The sequence below is a fragment of the Macrobrachium rosenbergii genome, chromosome 7 (assembly GCF_040412425.1).
Source record: "Macrobrachium rosenbergii isolate ZJJX-2024 chromosome 7, ASM4041242v1, whole genome shotgun sequence".
NCBI classification, from domain to species: Eukaryota; Metazoa; Arthropoda; class Malacostraca; order Decapoda; family Palaemonidae; genus Macrobrachium; species Macrobrachium rosenbergii.
In genome coordinates this window covers 14,209,471-14,232,500 of record NC_089747.1, presented here as the reverse complement: position 1 = coordinate 14,232,500, position 23,030 = coordinate 14,209,471, and the positions used below count along the sequence as shown (strand labels likewise).

Below are 23,030 nucleotides of genomic sequence, written 5' to 3'. Positions count from 1 at the left end.
GCATTTGTCTGCTTTATGTAAAATTGAATCATAAATCTCTTGGTTTTTTTTTTATGCAGCCACTCCTTTTCCATCTCTCTCTCTCTCTCTCTCTCTCTCTCTCTCTCTCACACACACACACAAGATCGTATCCTGCTTAGCTAATTAAATTTATACTCGTCCTTATCATCTTCGCTTCATTCAGAGTATACCATCATTCACGTCTCTTTTATTCATTATGTGACGTCACTGTTTGTTGAACTTCTTCAAACAGTCGTATCTTATCTCTACACCGGCTCCCCTAAAAAAAACTACCATCGTCTACCCCTCGTCTTCTTCTTCTTCTACTGATAAATCACACAGGTGCTTTTTTAATCTCATCAATGAAAACCGACGACGATTCGACTCTGGTATCATACAGAAGTGCCTCATTCCCTAATCGCACAATCTTGGCCTATAATTCTACTCTCTCTCTCTCTCTCTCTCTCTCTTGCAGAAGTATGTGTAATCAAGGTACAAACATCATAAGCCTAGTGAATATGTTATTTCCCTCTCTCTAATTTCCATTCCTGAATCTCTTCTTTTTAAAGTCAAGTTTTAAATTCTTTTTTTCTCGCTTGCTACTCTGCCTTAATCCCTCCCTCTCAAAGCCTAACGATCCTGGTATAAAAGTTCACATCCTCCCACCCTTTCTCTTGCTCTCGTGCGCGCGCAACACACACACACACACACACACACACACACACACCAAGACATTATCAAACCGGGACAAAACACTGACCACGATTCATTCAACTACAGCCTATTAGCGAACGGGAGGAAAAACAACCTTCACCCCTCCCGCCCTTTTTCACAGTAAACTGCATAATGAACAAACCCATGACAGGGAAAAAAGGAAAATAATGAAAAAAGAAAAAAACACCAGATAACACGTTGTGTGTACTTAAAATGGCATATTCATGACCCTTGCCGAGCCATTTACATATTTAGCGGTCAAACAGATCACCAGTCCGCTGTTCTAACCCCGATGGCGAGAGAGTATGAAGCTGCGGTAATACTTTTCAGGGCTTATATGATAATTCGGAGGGATAGATAAACTAAATTACCCGCAGGGTTTGATGCGGAGTAGACTGATGAATTTTCGAGAGCTTATGATTATTCCAAGGCGTAATTTATTGTAACTTTTACTTGGTTTATGACGGTTCAAAGGGTGAGGGATAAACGAAGTCGGGCAGGTGGAACAGTGCGGTGTTGTTTCAGGGAAATAATTGTCGTTTACATTTCAAAAGGGGTGAGGTGTAATACACACATACTGTATATGTATATACATAAATATATATAATTATATATGTATATATATATATATATATATATATATATATATATATATATATATATATATATATATATATATATATATAGAAACAATTGCTTTCTAGAGTTTTACGACCAACAAATAAACTAATCCATGCGTAACTTCACAAGGTACGATTACAGAACTTTTATATTTTTTACATTTTGGTTAATAAAGAAAAGTAAATTTGAAGTATATGGGATTATAATATATATATATATATATATATATATATATATATATATATATATATATATATATATATATATATATATATATATATACAAGTATATTATTGAAACAATTACTTTCTATGGTTTTATGACAAATAAACTAATCCACGTCTAACTACACAAGGTATGAGTAGAGCAAAATTTTGTTTTCTCGGTTGATGAAAAACGTCATTTAGACTTATGGCAAGACTCACAGACACTGTGAGATAGTGTTGTAATCTCAGATGGCTGTCGCACTGCAGAGCACTTTTTCTTTTAGGTCAACAAAACATGACTGTATTCTGAAGGAAGGCGCCCATAATGTTCCTTTCTTCGCCTTGTCCGAGTGACAGAACGGGTTCCTCGCCTTGAGAGAGAGAGAGAGAGAGAGAGAGAGAGAGAGAGAGAGCTGGGTCATAATTTCATAATGAAACACAATGGCGAAAAGCTGTTCACTTCGGCGATGTCTCCCCCCCTCCCCCAATATGACTCCACCCCCAACTAAGCCGAGCAATCCTTTGTCATTCATGTTTAAGCTCACTGGTCCCTTTTCATATCCCCGTATGAACCCCACTTTTCTAAACCCTTCCTCCTTCTCTAACCCCCAACCCTACCTCCAACCCCATCATCACTCACAAACGCGCACGCACGATCCCAAAAGCCTTAGTTACTGCAGTGGATTGGCGAGAAGGGTTATGGAACAATCATTCTACATAGGAAACCAGGACTTAATGTGGTCAAGCCCAGAGGAGAGTGGGATCTCAGCTCTTGATTCCGGTCGGAAAGATTCCTCTCCACTTATGCCACTCGAGTTCTCCGCCATTTTACAAGCCGGCCAGATTAATGCCACACAAAGTACAATGCGGTTATGTATCAGTATTATTTCAGTAATTCAAGCGGATTTTGAATGTGGTGTGGATTTCCGAGAACACTGTCCATGCTATTGTATCTTGACCGAGTCTGAGGGCTACAAACATATAATTATAGTACTGCTACTTAGCGGATACAAAATATAAATTCCTGGTGATAGAAATTCATTTCTCGATATAATGTGGTTCCGATTCCACAATAGGCTGAGTAGTTTAACCAATTGGTTCTTAGCCACGTTAAACAAGTCTAATCCTTCGGGCCAGCCCTAGGAGAGCTGTTAATCACTCAGTGGTCTGGTAAAACTAAGGTATACTTAACTTTTTAACCTCTGTTTCTGAATGTCAAAAATTCTTTGCTAAAACAAGTTGCCAATTAGCCTTCTCCAGAAGTGATGGGGATTTTCTACTGAAATATTCCAGGCAACAGTCGTTAACCGGAATCACCGCAATGCCAGTTTTCAGAAATTTAACCACCACACAGATTCCCGACTGCAAATTCGACGTTATTCATTTTCAAGCTTCATCTCACCTAGGATGATAGAAGTCTCATTCAATTTCCCTGTTCAACCTATTTCTGTTCTTATATCCCGGTTCCCTCAAATGCCCTCGGTTAACTGTAAGCCGATTCCCATATAGTATGATCTGCAGTTCTTCACACTAGAATTTCCTAAAAGTATTAAAGAATTTGGGTTCTTTTGAATGTTCTACTCTGAAATGAGTTGAATTGCAATTATTCAACTTTTCTCTGCTTCGTTATTACGTCAGTATCTGTCCATAAGTCAACATCAACAAGCGGAGGTTACATTTAATATCTCTCTCTCTCTCTCTCTCTCTCTCTCTCTCTCTCTCTCTCTCTCTCTCTCTCTCACTTGAAATTCAAGCTTTCAAGGAATATGGTGCTCATTAGGAAGTAAGAGAAGGTAAAGGGAAATACTAAACCAAAACGCGATGTCACGCCGACAAGTTGTCGACTTGTCGCATACAGCTGGCTCACTACTCACAACCAAGTCCACCAAAATTAGTGATAAAATTGAAGCCGCACATGATGGCGCCTCACTGACAACAATTTAGGCAGCATCATGGCTTAAAATTTAGCGTCGATAAAGTAAAAAAAAATACTGGTTTCCTGAGCGAAAGTTTCTTGGCGAGGTCCTAGGAAATGGGAGGAACGTGCTCACCTCAAAACATTTCAATAATAATAATAATAATAATAATAATAATAATAATAATAATAATAATAATTATTATTATTATTATTATTATTATTCAAACGAACCACCTTGGTGGAGAACGCCACAGATCGGCTGAACAGCATCAAAACATCGCAAAAAGAAGGTTCATATTCAAATACGTCATTCCGCAAAAACCAGTGGGTGGATGGTGGGAGGGTGCTAAGTATAATCAAGTACTGTCCTATCATTTTACTATAACAAAAGGTCTTCATCAAAAGACAAAGTAGGCTACAGGTAGGTGATGTGGTCTAGTTCGTCCTAGAAGGGGTGCCAGGAGAATTATTTATGTTTATATATATATAACGTGTGTGTGTGTGTGTGTGTGTGTGTGTGTGTGTGTAGATACCCATTTCTCCCTTGGGAGGAGGTGCACGAGCTTTGACCCAAACAGGCAGACAGATGCAAAAGTCAAGTTAAATAAAAGCATATAAAAGAGGCAAAACTCAAAAAAAATATCGTATTCAATTTGTAATATATTTTTAAAACTTTTTACATGTACGTTCATTTTCCTATTTTTAGGTATTAACCATTCGGTGCTGATGCCAGCCTTTTACCAAGCATGAAGAAAAAGCGAGACTGTGAGCGAATTCTACGCAGTAATGATATGTAAGTACTGTATACATCCACAGCGCGTAACAAAGACAACGCAAACTCATTTCCCATAATGAGGACTCTGGCAGCTGCCACACGACACAATTCCTCATCCAAAACACACAAGAGCCATAGAGAAAATCGCATCCGCACGAAGCAACAGAATATGGCGGCGAAAATCCACGTTCTTCCGTATGTCTGGCAAGCGAATCCACTTTTCATGACAATGAGGGAGGGAGGAAAAGGAAAAGGAAATCAATGAAAAACCCATCACACACTGACGCCGCTACATTTATATTCATTGTTTTGCTTTTTCCCCATTTTTTTTTTTTTTGCTTCCGGCAACCAGTGCATGCAACACTGAATATTTCATGGGGCATCAGGCCTCTCTCTCTCTCTTGGCACTACAAGTGCCTGAGGAAGAGTGCCTGGTTCCGCTTTCCCTGTATTAAAGTGATTCTCTCTCTCTCTCTCTCTCTCTCTCTCTCTCTCTCTCTCTCTCTCTCTCTCTCTCCATAGATGCATGTGCTGCGTATGCATCTGAGCAAGTGTTGTTATGGGGAAAATACATGCAATTACATCTTAAACTTACAAATAATATCCATGTATACATACATGTACTTTTAAATTGGACACACACACATGCTTATAAAGTATATATATATTATATGTGCGTGTGCGTGCGCATGTGTGTGAAAAAAACTGTTTCGTTTAAATATCACTCATAGCATTAATTCTTTAATGGATTCTTAAAAAAAAGTCTCTTAAATTCGTTTCACCCTTATAGCTCCTTACTAAAGCTATCAAATTTCAGGTAGCAGAATTAAAGCATCTCACTCTCTCAAAGGGGTTTGAAGAAAATCGTGTAGAGTTCCTCCTCAACTATTCTGTTATTCCTCATCTGCCTAATTTTATTGCGTTTTTTTTACTCCCGTTTCTTACACCTCTCTCTCTCTCTCTCTTTCTCTCACTTCCGTAATCCCCAACAGGTCATCTGCCTTCTCCCTATCTATGAATATTAAATAAGAAGGGATCAAGTTGTCTCTTTTCTTTTCCCTTCTTCTCTCTCTCTCTCTCTCTCTCTCTCTCTCTCTCTCTCTCTCTCTCCCCGCATTAGAAAACCTCGTTTCCCTTTTCACTATTAAACACAAAACGGATTAAATCTCCAATTAATGAGGCCATTGGGCTGAGTGGAAACCACTTAAAACCTCTTAAGCGATCATTTTACGATCGAATCCCCCTCGAGCAGGGATTAAGGAGCCTCCTACAGGACCTCACAACTCTGAAGGATCTATAGATCCACTCTCATCACGATTGAAGGGTTTGATTCCTAGAATGGATTCGCAATTCATTAAGACTATATCAACGCTGAAGGATCCCTGAGGACGGTAATTTTCATACGGTAATATCGAGGGTGTCCTTCCTGGGAAGAAGAGCTTCGTTATATTAACAAAGTCCTTCAAAAGGATATGGGGCTATCCTATAGTATGACCGGACGTGACGGGCATCTGGGATAAGCCAACATGGGTTCCCTTTTTCTTGATAGAGTCCTTGCGCAATCCTGCAATATGAGAAGGGAATCCTTTGGGTACAGGCTCTCGGGAATAAGACAATCGGGTTATGAAGGATCTAGTTAGCCACAAAAAAAAAAAGATAGTCTATTTTATATTATTTTATTTTTTTCGTTGTGGAGATGAATTTATAAAATTCAGAAAGGAGGGGAAATCTGTCATTAAGGAATCCAGAACACTTCATTATTATTTCCCCAGCCTCATCTGCATATAGACCCCGCTGCCTTAATCGCTTCAGTCTTCCTTTCTATTTCTCTCCTTGAGATGATAATCTCCTTCCCCCCCCCAACAAAAGATGACTACATTATTTTCAATATTGACCTCTAAGAGCATCTCTCTCTCTCTCTCTCTCTCTCTCTCTCTCTCTCTCTCTCTTTTTATATCATTGGTAATTTTTGTTATTCCCATTTCTGCTTTCCTAAGTATATCATTTGCTAATTTCGCCCTGATATATGCCCCAATTAAACTTACAATTTACGTAGGCTCTTACAGAATGTACCTATTGCCTATTCTACGGGAATTAAAAATGAAAGTGTTGAAGTAAATATAGGGAAAAGAAATATTGAAAAAATACGTGAAGACTTCTAAAAGATGAAGCGTAGCTAATATTAACTGGGTAACCAAATGGCGGAGCAATAATTGTATAAAGATGGCAAAAGATTACGATAGCATATTTGAGACTTTTAAATGACCTGCAGAACTATTTCACTGCAACTTCATGCTAGTCTGCACGCTACTGAACACCAATAAATAAATAAATAAATAAATAAATAAATGATTTAACAAATTACAACTAAAATTTAGTAAGAAAAAAAAACATGACCGATCCATTAAGGGGATATTATTATCACTACCCGCGGAAACGACTCTGATTACATCAACGCGAAAGCGGAATGAAATCCACTTCGGGCGTACAAAACGAGCCCCAAAATACGTCGTTTTCTCCATCTGGAATAAATAACCTTAAAAAAAAGGAGGAGGTCGAAATCTCCTTTATAAACTTCGAACCGGGACCGGGGTCCGCTTCCACTAAACCGTTAAACCGTACTAAAAAAATGTTACAATTTCCATTTTTAGTGGGAGAAATTATTTATCCTAAAAAAGGAAAAAAAAAGAAAAAAAGGATGGCTGAAAGTGATTGGATTTCGAGCCGATCCCTTTTTTCCCTCCTTTAATTTCGAACTCGGGGGGCCCGATCGCCTTTGAAGATCGGGAAAAGAAATTAATAATCCTCAACTCTCGGATGGATTTCTATTTCTTGGAGAGAGAGAGAGAGAGAGAGAGAGAGAGAGAGAGAGAGAGAGAGAGAGAGAGAGAGATCATGTTATTTACGAAAAGAAGAAAAAGTGAGGTCTTAAATACCTTGCTTGCGGAGCGATGAACTTGACTAGAACCTATTCCTTTACTGCATTCTTACCTGTGAAATAAATATAATAAAAATTGTAAATTCATAGGACTTCTTATTTTCTATGTATACTTCTATACGTACACATACACACATCACACGCACAAACACACATATATGTGTGTGTGCGCGAATTAAAAATTAAACAAAGGAAGGGGTTACCTAGACAAGATGATAATAACGTAATGTAATAATAGTAAAAAGCACAAAAAACAAAAATGTCAACCACACAAAATGTGAATATAGATGAAAATGAAAAAAATTGTTTCCTAATATTAAATTCAATCAAATTCAATATTATATCAAGAGATCAATATACATTTATAGATATATATATGTGTGTGTATGTATGCAAAGCAGACCGTGAATACTAAGAAACCTATATTTTAAGAATTACGGCCGAAACTAAACACCAGTTAAGACTTATCAATTCACGAGCGAAGCCTTTCTATTTACCTAAACAAAGTCACTCGAAAGAATACCTTACCCTGTGTCGATATAAAAAAAAAATCACAAGAACAAACAACAAACTCTCAAGATAAACAAAATCACACATAAACTGCTCGAAAACAAGAAGTATCAAAAACGAAATAGACAAATATGAAAGAACTACAAGATTCTCTTTCAGAACATGAGATATATCTCGTATCAATGAACCTTTCCGCACACGAAAAGGGAGGTATATAAAAAGGCCTATTTGTAGCACGCCCACTGAATACCAATGAGAGGAACCACATGATCAACGGCTATTCGATTTACGCTGAGAGAGAGAGAGAGAGAGAGAGAGAGAGAGAGAGAGAGAGAGAGAGAGAGAGAGAGAGAGAGAGAGAGCGTTGCCCTTATAAACACTAAACAGCCAAATGAAAAGACACGAAAATGGAATCCTTAAATTTTTATAATTACAAACACGCGTTTATACTGTATTACACACCCACTATATATATATATATATATATATATATATATATATATATATATATATATATATATATATATATATATATATATATATACATATATATACATATGTATATATATATATATATATATATCTATACATATATCTATGTATCTATGTAATATATGTATATATGTATGTATGTACATATATATACAAATACACACACTAATATATATATATACATACGAGAGAGAGGGAGAGAATGAGATATATAATTTTGTACCAAAATAATTTGAAGCGTAGTTACAACAGAAAGTTTATAGGAATACATATTTATATATGAATACACACATTATATATCTAAACATGTATATACACACACAAATTTATACACATGGTAAAGAATGCGTGAAAACTGTAAACCTCACGTATGACACCTTTCCTTTAACTAAAATGTAAAGTAAAACAAACATAAAAAAAGAGTATAAAACGAAGCAAAAGCAAGTGCATGCAAAGCACGCACCAGCTCCTACCCTTCCCAAGCACAAGCCATTCATCATGAGAGACTACAGTAGGATACAGCCACTGGAGGGGAAAATACAAGAGATAAATTGTCTGAGGGGAAAACGACCTGAGGTAAAACGCCAATTAATCAAACTGGCGAATAACAGCCACTTAATGCGAGAGAGAGAGAGAGAGAGAGAGAGAGAGAGAGAGAGAGAGAGAGAGAGAGAGAGAGAGAGAGAGAGAGAGTTACATTTATTAGCCTGCACGTATTGGCTTTAAAAATGACAGGCAAAAGAAGACGAGTAAATGTACAGGTTATGAGAGAGAGAGAGAGAGAGAGAGAGAGAGAGGATGTTACATATATTAGCCTTCACTTAGAGCCTTTAAAATTGACACGTAAAAGAAAGATGATAAAACGTATCGGTTATTACAGAGAGAGAGAGAGAGAGAGAGAGAGAGAGAGAGAGAGAGAGAGAGAGAGAGAGAGAGAGAGAGAGAGAGTGTTACATATATTAGCCTGCACTTAGAGCCTTTAAAAATGACAATAAAAAGGTGATAAAACGTATCGGTTATGAGAGAGAGAGAGAGAGAGAGAGAGAGAGAGAGAGAGAGAGAGAGAGAGAGAGAAAAAAATTTGTGTGCCCCACTCGATATTCAAAACGAAATTTTAATGTCAATCTGATCATTAAAAGCATTGGCTACCGTCCTAATTGCACACCGAACATTTTTCTCTCAAATATTTCCTAATTCAACTCCATTAATTTCTTGATGTTTCCCACAACCTAAAGGTTCCCGCCCGTGCTTTAATGTTTTACATTATTTCGGGAAAAGGTCAAACGGCCCTACTTTTACACGTCAATTAATAAAAACAGCTTATAATTCCGACGACCTTTCGGGAAAAAGTCTCCAGGGACGAAGTCGACCTTTTGTTAAGAGGCCATAGAGCCCAGTTTTACGGAAACGTTCAATTAGCTCTGAAAAGCAACGGTATTCGACTACGTCGCCCCGGAACCCGAGTGACCTTTAGGCAAAGAGGAATATATTTAATATATTAATTGCATTCTGGGCATGACGTGCCAAAGCCCGGATGCATATGCATGGTGGGTCACAATAGGTCACTGTCACCTGCAACTTCCCAGAAGCATCCATCTAACGCTCAAAAAAAAATCACTGGCCAAAACATTAATAAATCTCTAATGTAATTTCTCATTCTGAATACTGGATTACCCGTCGAAATCCAGTCCGGATTACTCCAGACAGGGCTTATTTCGGATCCGGAAAGTAATGGGAAATTACCTGCGCAATTATACGGAGAGAATGATAAAGGGACATAAACGCTTCAGTCTTCACATCTCACCTTTATGTGACCTCATGACGTCATACCAGAGATGAGGAAGTGATAACGATTGGAACAAGTAAAAATGCACCGATGTTTCTTCGGCGCAATCGAGTTTTCTGGACAGCGTATAATGCTGTATGAAACTCTCAGCCACAGCCCATGAAACTCTCACCCGCGGCCCATGAAACTTTCAGTCATAGCCCGGTGGTGGCTTGTGTTTCAGACGCACGATCATGGCTAACTTTAATCTTAAATAAAATAAAACTACCGAGGCTAGGAGGCTGCAATTTGGTATGTTTGACGAATGAAGGGTGGATGATCGTACCAATTTGCAAACCTCTAGCCTCAGTAGTTTTTAAGATCTGAGGGCGGACGGACAGACAAAAATCCATCTCAACAGTTTTCTATTACAGAAAACTAAAAAGGTAGACGGCAACATATAGCAATGGCGTAGATCGTATTACTTCTTCAGGTTTAACATTACGAGTAATTGCATGTATAGTCTGGCATTAAGTACTGTAGCTATGTACCATCACTGTCCCACCCCAACAACTTGCGCAGTTTCGAAAACAAATTATCATGAAGGAGAATGCGGCATTGATTACAAAGTCTTCAGTAGTTATTCTTTTCTGTTTTATCTGATTAGTGCTATAGCAATGGAACGTATTATGTTCTCTTCAAAACAAAGCGAACATCAGCCATGAAGTTTAAGTGTAGGCTGGATTACAGTCATACATAATAATAACGAAATAAAAATTAAACAAGTAAAAAATGCGCCGATGTTTCTTTGGCGAAATCGAGTTTTCTGTACAGCCGCTACAGCGTAAAATCAAGGCAACAAAAAACAGATCTATTTTTCGGTGGTCTCGGTATAATGCTGTATGACCCGCGGCCCATGAAATTTTAACCACGGCCTGGTGGTGGCCTGGCCTATATCGTTGCCAGAAGCACGATTATGACTAACTACTCTTAAATAAAATAATAAAAACTACTGAGGCTAGAGGGCTGCAATTTGGTATGTTTGATGACTGGAGGGTGGATGATCACCATACCAATTTGCAGCCCTCTAGCCTCAGTAGTTTTTAAGATCTGAGGGCGGACAGACAAAGCCGGCACAATAGTTTTCTTTTCAGAAACCTAAAAGCAAACAATGTGAAAAATATAACATGAAAGAGAAGTCAGTAGCGCTATATGAGTATAAAGTAATGTACAAATGATGAGGAAATTCAGGTAAACTACTACAAAACACTGCGAAAATACAGAATATATAAGACATATTGTGAAAATGCACAATATAGGACACTTCGCGAAAACACACACACTCATAACTAGATAAACCAAAATTAGCATAAACAAATGAATAGCAACCATGCTTCCCTGCGCAAAAACACTATTGCCAGACGGACAAACAAAACAAATCAAACAAACACACGCCGACCGACTTCCAAAACGAGGCAGCGGAAAGAGGACAATGTCCCCAAACGACGGTAACAAAGCAGTACCCTCAGAGAAATCAGGGAGTTTATTAACGAACCCACCTTCCCCTCCCCTCCCCCCTCTCTATCCCTCCCCTCTTTGTTAGATCCCCATCTGGTTCGGGAGAAACTGAACGCTTATCCATTCCAGTTATTCTAGTTAGCGGTTCCATCAAGCCATTACGATGAAGAGGTAATCTCATAGTCGGCGCCGGGGAGAGAGAGAGAGAGAGAGAGAGAGAGAGAGAGAGAGAGAGAGAGAGAGAGAGAGAGAGAGAGAGAGAATCTGTCATCCGATCACAGGCAATATCGAGACTGAAATTGTATGCGCATGTAAGAAACATACATAAAGGATACATATTTGCAATGCTAGATTTACTGAAAGCCTACTGTATATTCCTAAGGCCTATTCATGCGATACTCTCTCCTGAAATACAAGAGGCAAAACTTGATTTCCTTGAGAAGTTATTAGGAAAGCAACGACACTCGAGACATAAACAATGATTGAATCTCATTTTCACGCTGACACGGTGATCTGGTGTCTCTCGGTTAATTAAGTTAGGTTTGCTGACTTTCTTTAGTATTTTAAACGTTTTTACTGTGATACATTGCTTACTGTTGTAAAGCTTCACCTTGCAATAAAACAGAATTCAAATCTATTAAAGAACACTTAAAACTCACTCTGTATAAACAAGGTTTAAGAAACCATAGTCTTATCAAATCAACACGCATCTCAACACACGATTTTGGTTTCGCTTTCATCCTCTTTGCTCCCAGAAACTTGATGTCCTGTGTTTAAAAGGGTGATTGCCTGTCACCACGGGATGAAATAAATTCATTAAAAAATTTTTATGTCGACAAAGTCTTCGAGCCTCAAACCGTTTCGTTAATCTCAGAACAGCGCCGAAATAATAATAAAAACAAAGATCAACAATTCAAACTCAAATAAAAATGTTTCACATAAATAAAAATTAAAATCAAAGACATCCTGAAAGTCTAACATCAAAGGAGCCCACACTCTGCAAAACATTATAAAGCACTCACAAAAAAAAAAAACTCATTCAAGAAATCAACAGGTATCTCTCCTTTACGGAGCATCTTATTTTGTTTCCATAAATGCACTTGTTGGCAACCGTCCCATAATTGGACATTCAGAGTCAGCCTCTCTCTCTCTCTCTCTCTCTCTCTCTCTCTCTCTCTCTCTCTCTCTCTCTCTCCGTCTATGGGGAAAAGACGAAGGGAGCGGTAAAAAAATCTTTCTCACTCTCTTTCTCTCTATGTGGAGAAACAATGACAATGGAAACCGGAAAAGAATGTCTCTCTCTCTCTCTCTCTCTCTCTCTCTCTCTCTCTCTGAGACAAGGACGATGGTAAATGGTAAAGATAAGGCACGAAGATGGCTCTAAACACGGGGAGGAGATGGGCAGGAAATGCGGCTAAGGAAAAAAGAGAAGAATGAGAGAGAAAAAAAAAGGGGGGAAATGGGGGGAAGTGACGGACGATTTGAGGGGTAAAAGGAGAAGCAGAGGGGAAGAGAAAGATGATGATGAAACTGGAGAATGATTAGGGAGAGAGAGAGAGAGAGAGAGAGAGAGAGAGAGAGAGAGAGAGAGACCGACGGAGGGGAGTAAGGAAAGAAGAAACCAATATGTGCAATAAAAGAAGAAAGTTGGAATTATGTATGTGTAAAACAAGAATACTGATAAAAGGAACATTCAAATATGGGAAATAAAGTGAAATCAGATGCAATTAAGTGAGTTATGAAGGAAATAAAGAGCAAAATATCGATTTCACATTAACTACACACACACACACACACACACACACACACATATATATATATATATATATATATATATATATATATATATATATATATATATATATATATATATATATATATATGTGTGTGTGTGAGTGTGTGTTCTGATGGAGTTTATAATATGATTGTTATTACGACTGATTTGCATATGTAACTGCTAGTTATATTGTAACCATGCTAAAGTCTCTCTCTCTCTCTCTCTCTCTCTCTCTCTCTCTCTCTCTCTCTCTCTCTCTCTCTCTCTCTCGTCGAAATGTAACATAGCTCACGTAAATCGTCCTTCTTTTTTTTTTAACCAAGCACAGATGTCAACTTCGCTGCCTTCCATGAATTATAAAACACCTTATCTAGCTGGAGGAGGATACCGGCAACTCACTCTCTGCATGTCTGTCTGTTTGTCTGACTTTCTCTACAAGCGGAAATATGTATGTGTATACGAAGGAAAATAAAGATGCAAGTGTGTGTGTGTGTGTGTGTGTATGTAAAACGATAGAGGCCCACATAAAAATATACTTTTGAAAAATACTACAGTATTTCAGAAGTTATTCTACATCACTCCTCTGATGAACTAACGGGAGTATCTGACAGTACTGTCATATATTTCCACTAGTTCCTCTGACTTTTTTCTAAAGTTATCCCTACTTAGGTACAGATAAATCGTACAGACTCCCAGTGAATTAATCTATTGTATTAATGAAAAGAAAAATTAAAATAAGTCTTTAGAAGCCCTTGAGTACAAAGTTAATTAATAACTCTGAATGAGGAAAAATCTTCACGATTCACTAAGCATCGAGGGTACAACTAGTTCTCACAAAACATCTTAAGAACTTGTGTATTAAAACATTTATGATTTTTCATGCCAGTAAGTAATTTTCATTTTCATTAAAAGTGAGTGACTTCATAAAAAAAAAAAAGAGAGACTACGGTCTTTACCGCATTTATTCTCTGCTCAACGAATCAGAGACGAAACACTGGGGTACAAAACACCCCCCTTGATGTCTCACTGGAAGCACATCAACCCCACTATACAATGCGTCATATACATTAATTCGCACCACTTTCGCATTCCCTGTTTTTCAAAGATACGATAAAGAGCATTCCCGGTTTTTCAAAGATGCGATAAAGAATGTAATAATTCAAAGAAATATGTAGACAATTTAAACTTATTTGTAACTCCTTTCGAAAAAACTCTCAGCCCTTTTCCGTGTTCCCGAATCCTTTATTCGGCTTGTTCAAGGGGGAAGCTTCCCATTTGCTAAGCCGTGAAGTTCATTGACATTTTCTCAGTTCCAATTCATTGTCAGACCTCCATATCGTATATTTTACCCCCTAGGAAATAAAAAAATCTCTTTGTTCGATTTTATTGACAGAAATTTATTTCAGATATATTGCCTACTAGGAAATAAAAAAAAAAATAATAATACTTGTCGAGGCACTGCTGACGTCTTCACAAAAAGCGTAATCTCTCCACCTGCAATGAAACTCGCAATTAAATATCCAATTCACGCATGAATAAAAACGCTGATTTCTCGCAAAACGCTTTCATAAATCCGTGATGTGAAACTCCTATAAATACTCCCACACACAAATCAAAAATATAAAACCAGAACACTCGCTTCTATAGAACAAAAAAAAAAAAAGAATAAATCCATTCGAAAAAAGGAAAAAAAATGGGTAACCCTTTTTCCCCATATCACCCTCGAAACGAGAATGGAATATTAAATTAACAGAGTATTTTAGCCTCAATGGCGTTTTTAATAGCTCGCAATTTAATTCTTTCATAAACTGCCCATCATTCGTATTTAATGATTTGGAGCAAATGAGAATGCGGGAGGAGCCGGAAATTCGGGAAATTTCAAATTCACACATTCGAATGCGTGAATTAATTTTTCGAGTCTATATAATTTTTTTGTATTTCCGTTTTTTTTTCAAAGGTTGAGGTGGGTGGGGAGATGGGGAAAAGGGATTGGAAGGGGGTGGGGGTCGGGGTCGAGGTCGGGGGGAGATAGAGCTTAGGGACCTCCCCAAAAAGCGGAGAGGGGAGGGGGAGGGGCCAAATGCATTGGTATAATGGAGACCGTTCAACGGTGCTTCAAATCAGGCACAGGCGGTGCAAAATGTTTAAAAATGGAAATACTATTTTGTTTCAGTTTTACAAAATCAATCTCTTTTTTTTCCGGGAAAAACAAATCAGCGATGTCGAAAAAATGGATAGATAAACAAAAATCGTTAAAAAATCATTGGATTCGTATGTTCCTACTAAGTCTGTTACTCAGAGAGCGCGAATGAATGTTTGCTATATAAAATTACTGCGCGTAGTTAATTCTGCGCTGAAATTTCACAAAATTCGAAAAGGTTTATAGAAAATAATATGAAAGTGTGCTGGCGCGGTAGTTGATTGTTTCCTAAAATTCCACAGAATTCCTCAAACATTTTCAAACAGAGAACAAGAGATTTTCTTTCCTTTTTGTGACAAAACAACATTAAATGTTTTCCATGCAGCTAATCAAAACAAGAGATTTTCTTTCCTTTCTGTGACGAAACAACATTAAATGTTTTCCATACAGTTAATCAAAACAAGAGATTTTCTTTCCTTTCTGTGACGAAACAACATTAAATGTTTTCCATACAGTTAATCAAAACAAGAGATTTTCTTTCCTTTCTGTGACGAAACAACATTAAATGTTTTCCATACAGTTAATCAAAACAAACAGTTAATTTCCAACCATCCACTTTCCATAAGTAAAAAAAAAAACTTCACGATAAGGGCGGTGACGATTTAATAACCCCCCAAAAAATATATATTTAAAAAATTGACAGACCATAAGAGTCCCATCTCTTTTCAGTTGTGAATCACACGTCATTTCCTCTCTATCTTTATCTTAGAAACGCAAGCTGCTGCGTCAGCATTATGCAACAAGTCCTGAGAGAGAGAGAGAGAGAGAGAGAGAGAGAGAGAGAGAGAGAGAGAGAGAGAGAGAGCGCCATGCCAAATTCTGAAGCGATAACGGTTGCTCGAAATGACGCGACGCCATTTCCCATATGCGAGTAGGAAAGTTTAATAGCAATTATTATATTTTGTTCTTTGCTTCCTAAATGTTCCAGACTTATTCAACATCAGAGGGAATGTTTTAATGTTTCTGATGAAAATTTACAAGGAATATGGGAGTTTATTTACATAAATACATACATACTTGCACACACATACACACAGAAACAAATACATAAATATGTATATAAATGTTTTTGTATGTATGTATATATGTGTGTATGAAATCTATTACTTATACACACCTGACTTTTCATACTCACAAATATTAAGCCACAAATGCTCCATATGGAGAGATGTAAGGTAAACCATCACATTTTTCGTGAAAAAGTCGAACCACTTAAAAAGCATTGCTGTAAAATACAGTAGAGGGGAGACCACTTGACTTCTCAACATAAGCCTCTTTGCCAAGCTTGATCCAAAAGGCAGAGTAGTCATACATTTAATAGCGTCACAAAAAATCATTAGAATGGACAGCAGTTGTCTGCCTGTTATGGTTTATTTTATTAAGTCAAGACAACGTGGGCAAGGCCACAAAATACAAGGAAAATGCTTTGAAATGCTGAGTGTGCACAAGATGGAACAAGTAAAAAATACGCTAAAGCTTTCTTCGGCGCAATCGAGTTTTCTGTACATCGCATAATCAAGGCCACCGAAAACAGATCTATCTTACGGTGGTCTAGCTATAATGCTGTATGAGCCGCGGCCCTTGAAACTTTAACCACAGCCCGGTAGTGGCCTTTCCTATATCGTTGCCAGACGCACCATTATGGCTAACCTTAACCTTAACAAAATAAAAACTACCGAGGCTATACGGCTGCAATGACGGTCAGAAAAAGCCGTCACAATAACTTACTTTTACAGAAAACTAATAACTGGATTAGGTCTCAGTTGGTTTGCTGAGTTCAGCGGTCAACGCCAGGCCTTTCATACCGTTTAGTCCCTTACCACACTTACGGGTCATTACGTGCTGGTCATTATCAAGAAAGCAAAGGGCTACATTGATAAAATAACCAAATGAATGCATAACATTTTCATTTTTTTATTATCTCTCAAATACCGTACACCCAATATGCAATACAAAATCAAACATAATTAGTTATGCATACAATCAAAAGTCTTCGAGATGAAATACAAGACTAAAACAACCTGACAAAACGAGAGAGCATTGCCAGCGTGCCTTACGAGCGTGAAGTGAAAGAGGGGGGTGGGGGCGGCGGCCATTTATGAGACGAAATGCTTCTCGTGCATTTCTTTCAAGATTCCACTCCGCCGAGATCGTCCTGACTCCGCCATTCAACATCAAACCGTTTTCATTCGAGGGAATTCACGTGGAAAGAAGCAAAGAGGTCGAGGGAAGAAAGTGTCAAAGGAATTAAGGAAAAAACATCTCGGAAGAAACGTTGACAATAGCGTAAGTGGGCGAGAACGTCTTGATGAAATTATCAACAAGACAAAGGGCGTGGAAAGAGAACGGGACAGAAGGAAAAATCAAAAGAGAAAAGTGAACAGCGCGAGATGAAAGGGAAAGAACGGGACAACTTCAAAAGACAAGATCACGGTGTGAAAAGAAACAAAAACGAAATATAACGTTAGGAGTGAAAATGAATCTGGTAAATTCGTCCAGAATTATAGGAATGATAAAAGCTCAAAAATCTAAAATAAAGTGAAAATGTGGCAACGAATAATACATGGGCTAAAAAAAATAAGAAAATGACGAAGGAATAAAAGTATTTGTACTTAGAAAACCGACATTTAAATGGGAGAATTACCCATGACATCTAGCGATTAAATCCAAACGACGAGACGGAAAGATAAGACAGGGACAAGAAAAAAACTAAATAATAAAAATATCAGCACACCAAGAGAAGAAGAACAACTGCAGAATAACGACAGTTAAATAAATACGAGAAAAATCACATATAAAGTGGCGCATCAACCTCGAGCCCCGCCGACAAAAAAAACCGTAAAGAAGAAGAAGAAGAAGAAGAGGAGGAGGAGGAGGAGGAGGAGGAGGAGGAGGAGGAGGAGGAGGAGGAGGAGGAGGAGGAGGAAGTCACCAGACAAGTCGCCAGGCGCTCATCAAGAAGCGGAGGCTTCTTGTATCCTTTTTAAAGACGACGTTTCCTTCTCGGTGTCACTAAACTGAGTTTTTGGTGGGTCCTTCTCCTCCTTCATCAGTGCACCCTTCCCCTTCCCCCACCCCCATCACCCCTGATTTTCCCCATTCCTTTAGACCACCCCCCCACCAAGCCCCCTCTCATCCTTCCCAAAACCCCGAGATTCTGCAACAAGTGTCCGCCATACAACCGTCCTCGAGATCCTACCAAGCTGATGATTGCTTCTAAAAGCAATACATCCGTAAAATTTTTCTCTCTCTCTCTCTCTCTCTCCATATAAATAATATATATATATATATATATATATATAGTATATATAATATATATATATATATATATATATATATATATATATATATATATATATATATATATATATATATATATATATATATTGTTTCAGGAGTTAGTGTTCCGGTTCTCAGTATGACTTTTATGAGAAGTTTCTAGCCCATACCCACGTTGCTACCAATCACAGCTGACTAACTACCAAGTGCATATTCCACTTCTTAAGCAAAGGAAGTATAATGGGTTCTAGTGGAACAAACCTAAATGGTTCACCTAAGTCGGAGATCCCAGCTCTCCCTAACCCCCCTCCGGGAAAGAAGATCACTTTAACTAGTTAAAACGCATTTATATTACGAATAAAATTACTCGTGGCTTGCGAGATATACTTCTTATATCTAAACTAAAAGATATTCATTTCTATGTACGGTGTCCTGATAACGATATCTTTCAACAGGTTTTTGTTGTCAGAACAGGAGAGCCTTTTGAGAGCGTAGCAGTGGAAATCGGTCCCGCTAATGCAGGCAAAGACAAGTTGAAAGAGTTATAATTTGAAAGACTTATAATTTGGCGATAGCAAAGACAAGTTGAAAGAGTTATAATCTGAAACACTTATAATTTGGCGACGACGCAGTCAACGTCTTCATTTTCAATACTTACTATTACCGTGATGTTATTCACCGAAAAATCACCGGGTCACAATACCAGACTTTTAATTCATGCCCGGAGGATTATGCCGTTATAAGGGAGATGAGAAGTTGAGCATGAAAGAGTTGGTTTTAGCTAGTCAGTTGGGTGGGAAGAAACAAGAGGCAGGTAGTAGAAAATATTTAAAAGGCAGAAAGCAAAGTAGCTGGGGGCAAAATGGGATACCAATTTGCAAGAAACTGAACAAATGCCTTAAGAAACCTGGCAATATATATATATATATATATATATATATATATATATATATATATATATATATATATATATATATATATATACATATATCTATATATATATATATTGACATATATACAAACATACACACATATATATATATATATATATATATATATATATATATATATATATATATATATATATTAAACTTGATCACTTGAGCAATGGTTTTGTGCATTATACAATTAATAATCAGGATCTCATTTAAATAGTATGGTATCTAAAGGAGATTTTGATTTAAAAACGTTTGAGTAATTAGATAGCATCCTATTTAAATGAGGGCCTGTTTTATATATATATATATATATATATATATATATATATATATATTTATATATATATATATATACACATATACAGTAAAGGACAACTAACGATATAAATAAAATAAACATACGTAAAAACCCCAATATGTAAAAAAGCAAGCACACAAACAAACACATAAATAAAGTGACATATGAGAAGAAGTAGCACTTGAAAACATTGTACAAAACCTTGATTCTTACTTAATAACAATAATACTAATAAAAGTACGGCCAAGTGAAAAAATATTCTGGGAAGAACCCACTTAAAAGAAGCTAAACCTTCAAGAAGGTTGTAAGTGCTACTTTAGGAAGTGGGGAAGACCCACGGGAGGGGATGGGGGATGAGATTTAAGAGGATGTGGGGGTGGGGGGAGGTGGAGAAGAAGGGGTTCTTATAACTCTCAAACGTACGGTTTTAGTGTTATCAGGGGAGGGACGATCATGATGATACTGTACCGCGCACCGAAAGAATTAATTTACTGAGTACTAACGACCGTGAGAGAGAGAGAGAGAGAGAGAGAGAGAGAGAGAGAGAGAGAGAGAGAGAGAGAGAGAGAGGGTCAATGAGTCAATAACCTGAAAGTAGTGTCTGTCTAGTTTGACAAACACTGATCCGAAACAAACAGGATAAGAGAGAGAGAGAGAGAGATATTTCTTCTCAATGACCAAACACTGGTCCCAAAAGCAATACGATCCTTGCATTACGGAGAGAGAGAGAGAGAGAGAGAGAGAGAGAGAGAGAGAGAGAGAGAGAGAGAGAGAGAGAGAGTCAATAATTCTTTCTACGTTTCTCGATAACCTTAAAGTAGTGTCGTAGTGTCATGACAAACACTGGTCCCAAACAATAGGATCCTTGCATTACAGAGAGAGAGAGAGAGAGAGAGAGAGAGAGAGAGAGAGAGAGAGAGAGAGAGAGAGAGAGAGATACAATACGATCCTTGCAATACAGTTATGATTTAGATAAGGATTCCGTTTTACCTAGACTTCGACCCAGATCAAGTGACCTTGTTGTATGCAAGGTCCAAAGAAAAGGGACCTTGGTTTTAAGGTCAAACGGCATCCTCTGTCCCTAGGAAACATTTGTGCTGAGTATGAATCTTCAATGCTTATCCCTGACAGATGCATGCCCACTGCAAAGTGTGTGTGTGTGTGTGTGTGTGTGTGTGTGTGGCAGGCTTACAATGGACAATTAATGCGATTCCTGTACACTGGAACCTCCCTGGCGCCCCCACCCTGACAACCAAACACCGTTTGCGATGGTTATAATTAGACTACTTAAAATGACGATTTCTCTACAAAACACGACCACACAAGCACTTCAATTTTGCCTGATGCGTCTAAAACCGATCTCATCACATATAATATCTGCTGTACCTTCACAGAGCGCCGGTACAAAGGCTTCGTCAAAGGGGGAAAAACACAGCAGGTAATTAACAAAATTTTCGAGTGGGTGATAATCGGAGATAAGCATCCACAGCTCGCATTTCCCTGTAACTCAGTAATGAAAATGATACTCATTAACTAACGCTTTATGTCGAAATAATCATGACAGTCGGCATACGATGTTCTGATGTAGATCTCATTTTTATTGACATACGTACAGTACCAGCACATTTCATATGCGAGCGCGCGCACACACACACACACACACACACACACACACACACACACACACACACACACACACATATATATATATATATATATATATATATATATATATATATATATATATATATATATATATATACTGTATATACACATATATATGTGTGTATATATACTGTCGAAGAGTTGGAGGAAGGAATGAAAGGAGTTGACCGAGCGCTTTCGTGTATTTGTCACACCTCCTCAGGGTCAAGTGATACAAAAATTCATTATTTGTTACAAAGACACCTCTGCAGCAGCAATACATAAACATTAAAACTACCGTACTACTATTTAAAAACTAATTGCCTAAAAATGTTCTTTAAATGTTTTTCATCCAGTTTACGTAATACACTCTAGGCATTAAACGTTTGCACACGTAATGGCTATAAAGATAAACATCTGCCACATTCATACCGTGGTGCTGAATCATGGACGAAATTCCCGTGAACAAAACTTCCACAACGTCAATTGCTCTGTGCACCTACATAGAAGACTCATTAGCTGCTTGTTGAATTCCCTACGCACTGCGTCTTTTACCCCTAGTTTGTACGCACTCTAGCACTCCTGAATACTAGGTCCCTTCCTTCCAAACGCCTCTTTCACGTCACCCATCCAGCGCTTTTTAAGTATTATTCTACTTCGCCTCTCTTCTAGTACTTTCAAATGATACTATTTGCGCCGTTTTTCCATCCTACGTTCTTTCCACATGACCAAACCATCTCAAAACACTTACCCATCCTTGTACTTACGTTTATCTTGTTACCACCTGTAGAATATGTACATTTCTTACCCTTTTAGTTCTTCTGAAAAGTTCATCTCAACAACTTTAAATTCCTTTCTCTCATCAGCAGTCAGCATCCAAACTTCACTTTAATAATGGAGAGTTGGTTCAACAATCCACTCATCCATTTCCCCTCTTGGCTTCTAAAGAAGCTTAATTAATCTCTTGCCAGTCTTCTGCGCACCCAGCTTTACCTGTTCTACCCTTATCAGTCACATTTACTCGCCAAAACCTAAAAAAATTGACTGCCTCCATTCTTCTAGCATCCATATTAAACTTTACTACTCCTTCCTGGTTTCCATTTACCCTCGTAACCTAATTTCCCTTTCCTTAATTCTCGGATGAGTCCATTTATAAAAGATATTGAAAAGATATAACACACTCTTGATCACCTTCACTTTAACACCATATCAGTAACTCTCCTGACCACAGTAAATAGTCTAACACAGTGGTTCTCGACGGGGAGGGGGGTGGTTCCCCAGGATGGAATTTCAGAGTTTTCGGGGGATTGCGACCACAGATTGGCAGGCTGAAACTGGCTCTAGGACCACACAAAACTCAGCGTGCATCGGTCGGCACTAATGAGAGGTCACGTTGGGCTTTTTCTCCGCTAGCTTGTGTGTTTGTGTTAATATTTT

The 23,030-nt window shown here is 37.9% G+C and overlaps 1 protein-coding gene across 5 annotated transcripts in view; it reads right to left on the bottom strand.

Annotated features, from left to right (window-relative positions):
- Positions 1–23,030, bottom strand: part of LOC136840144 (pseudouridylate synthase RPUSD2-like) — a 1,228,991-nt gene that overhangs the window by 139,974 nt on the left and 1,065,987 nt on the right. The gene's annotated exons all lie outside the window — the stretch shown is intronic.